This window comes from Mus pahari, chromosome 9 (assembly GCF_900095145.1).
Source record: "Mus pahari chromosome 9, PAHARI_EIJ_v1.1, whole genome shotgun sequence".
NCBI classification, from domain to species: domain Eukaryota; kingdom Metazoa; phylum Chordata; class Mammalia; order Rodentia; family Muridae; genus Mus; species Mus pahari.
In genome coordinates, this window is record NC_034598.1 from 45,547,770 (window position 1) to 45,550,356 (window position 2,587).

General features: G+C 54.4%; 1 protein-coding gene across 1 annotated transcript in view; it reads right to left on the reverse strand.

Moving 5' to 3' along the window:
- Gng7 (G protein subunit gamma 7) overlaps positions 1 to 1,980 on the reverse strand; it is a 62,503-nt gene extending 60,523 nt beyond the window's left edge. Inside the window, exon 1 of the mRNA XM_021205597.2 lies at positions 1,920 to 1,980. The gene's annotated coding sequence lies outside the window, so the exon portion shown is untranslated. The remainder of the gene's footprint in view (positions 1 to 1,919) is intronic.
- Between the last annotated feature and the right edge of the window lie 607 nt (positions 1,981 to 2,587).

The following is a 2,587-nucleotide window of genomic DNA, read 5'->3' on the forward strand; positions in this document are numbered from 1 at the left end:
AGAAGAAGAAGAAGAAGAAGAAGAAGAAGAAGAAGAAGAAGAAGAAGAAGAAGAAGAAGAAGAAGAAGAAGAAGAAGAAGAAGAAGAAGAAGAAGAAAGAGAGAGAGAGAGAGAGAAAGGAAGGAAGGGAGGGAGGGAGGGAGGGAGGGAGGGAGGAAGAAAAGCAAAGCAATAGAAATTGGAGTGTGAGCAACCTTCACAGGGCCAAGTGTGGTGACCCATACCTGTCCTGCCACTCAGGACAGAGACAGGAGGATCAGGAGAGAGTTGGAGGTAGCCTGGGCTACAGGAGACCTTGTCTTAAAAACAGAACAGAACAAGCCACATGGAAGAACTAAGCATCCAAACAAATGCCTTGTAATCCCAGCACTGTAGAACCTGAGGCAGGAGAACGGACATGACTTCCAGCCCTAGTGCCTCACTGGGGGATTCTAGGCAGGTGCTCCGCCCCTGGGCTCTATCCCAGTCCACATCCTTCCGACCTGGCTGCATAGATCACAGGCAGTTTTTTGCACCTCCGGGCTGTGGACACTGGGCCTGTTCATTCTCTGTGGGATACTACGGGGCTGCAAGGCACTGTGCAGTCTTAGGCTACACACTGCATGCCAGGACCTCCCTGATTTGAGGCAGTTACACATGTCCCTAGATGTCACCCAGTGTTCCCTGCACAGCAGAGTCACCCAAGCTCAGAGACCATCTTACACTAAACTGCAAGCTGACTGTGGTGATCTGGAGACAGGGTTTCACTCTGCACTGTGGCTGTCCTGGATCTCACTATGTAGCCTAAGCTAGCCTCAAACTTTCCATTTTTCTGCCTCAGTTTCCTAAGGACTGGGAGAGCATGCCTGCCACCACCAGGGTAGAGATTCCCATTTGCACCCCAGGATGGCCTGGTGGGGGTCAAGGGGTTTCCTTGTAGTCTTTCTAAGACAGCTTGCACCAGAATGGCCTTAGCACATACCTTCCCTGGCAGATACTGCAGGGAGCCTATCCAGGGCTAGCTGCCCTGCCCTCGTGGGGAGGCAGGGGGCACTGAGGGTCAGCAGGTGACAGATCAGAGTCCCAAAGCCACTGAGAGCCGCAGACCTGTCTGCAGCTGCAAACCGGTGAACTTGGTGCCTGGTTCCCTGACTCCTGGCAACAGTTTCAGTGGTATGACAGGAGGTCCCCCAGCCAGCCACGGTCACCCTCTCTCCCACCTTGCCCCTACCACCACCCCACCCCACCCCCTCAGTGGAGAGCGGCCCACACACCTTAACACGATTGCCCCTAACACTCCCACAGGAAGTTTCTGAAACAGTCAGTCAGCCACTGGAGCCTTGTGCACCCCAAGATCTAAGCCTATGTACCCTGAGTCCCTGAGAGGGACACACAGGTACCTTCCCCCTGCTCTGTCTTTGTCTCCAAGGTGTTGGTACTGTGTGCAACCAAACAGCAAACAGGTAGTGGCCCACTCCTCCCTGACTGCACCCCACTCCTCCCTGACTGAACCCCACTCCTCCCTGACTGAACCCCTCTTTGCCCTGACTGAACCCCACTCTTCTCTGACTGTATCCCACTGTTGTCTGACTTCACTTCACTCCTCCCTAATTGTACCCCACTTCTCCTGACTGTACGCCACTCCCCTGACTACACCACACTCCTGTCACCTTACCCCACACCTATCTGACTGCACCCAACTCAGTCTTGTATGACCGTACCCCACTCCTCCATAACTGACTGCACCCCACTCCTCCATAACTGACTGCCACCCATTCCTCCCTGATTGCACCTCACTCCTCTTTGACTGCACCCCAACCCTCTCTGACTGCACCCCACTCTTGTCTGACTTCACCCCACTTCTCTGGGCTGCCCCCGTCCTCTCGAAGGCAGCCCACTCCTCCCCGATACACCCCGACTCTCACGCATGCGGAGCTCACCTGCCTCCAGCCAGTGTCTCAGCAGCCGCACAGCCAAACGCACCGCGGGGCCTAGAGAGGGTTCTTCCATGGGGCGGGGTCTCCCGCGATGAGGGCGGAGCCTCTGTAGCATTCGGACCAATCAGAAGCCAAGGTGGCGGAGGTTGGTCCAGAGGAGGAGCCTAGGGCCGACAGTCTGGTAGGCTGAGCCTTGAGGGGGCGGGGCGGGGCTTCGGGCTCGAGTGGGCGGGCCAAACCCGGGAATGGCATCTCCACGGGCCATTCACTAGCTGGAGGGCGGGGTTATTCGTCTAAAGATTGGCAAGCAATGGTGCAGTCAAAGGGGCCTCTCTGAGGAGAAGCCGCTTAACGTTAGGCCTGTACTATGTCAGGCTTTGTTTTGGTTGGGTTTTCGAGTTTATTTTATTGGTGTGTATTCATTGTAAGGTATAGTGAGTTTCATTTATATCCCATATTGTGATAATATTCATCTTCCGCTGAGCATCAGTTTAGCAGTAAGAAAATACCGACCGAACTCCCCATCTCAGCCCAGATCTAACAGAACAGCAAGGGCCAGTCAGAAAACCCCATGGGAGCCAGGGACAGGAAGCTTCCTTGTGGTTTTCAAGGAACGAGTTTGAATCCTGAGCAGGGACCCAGGATAGAGAGGAACTATTGATTTTTTTATT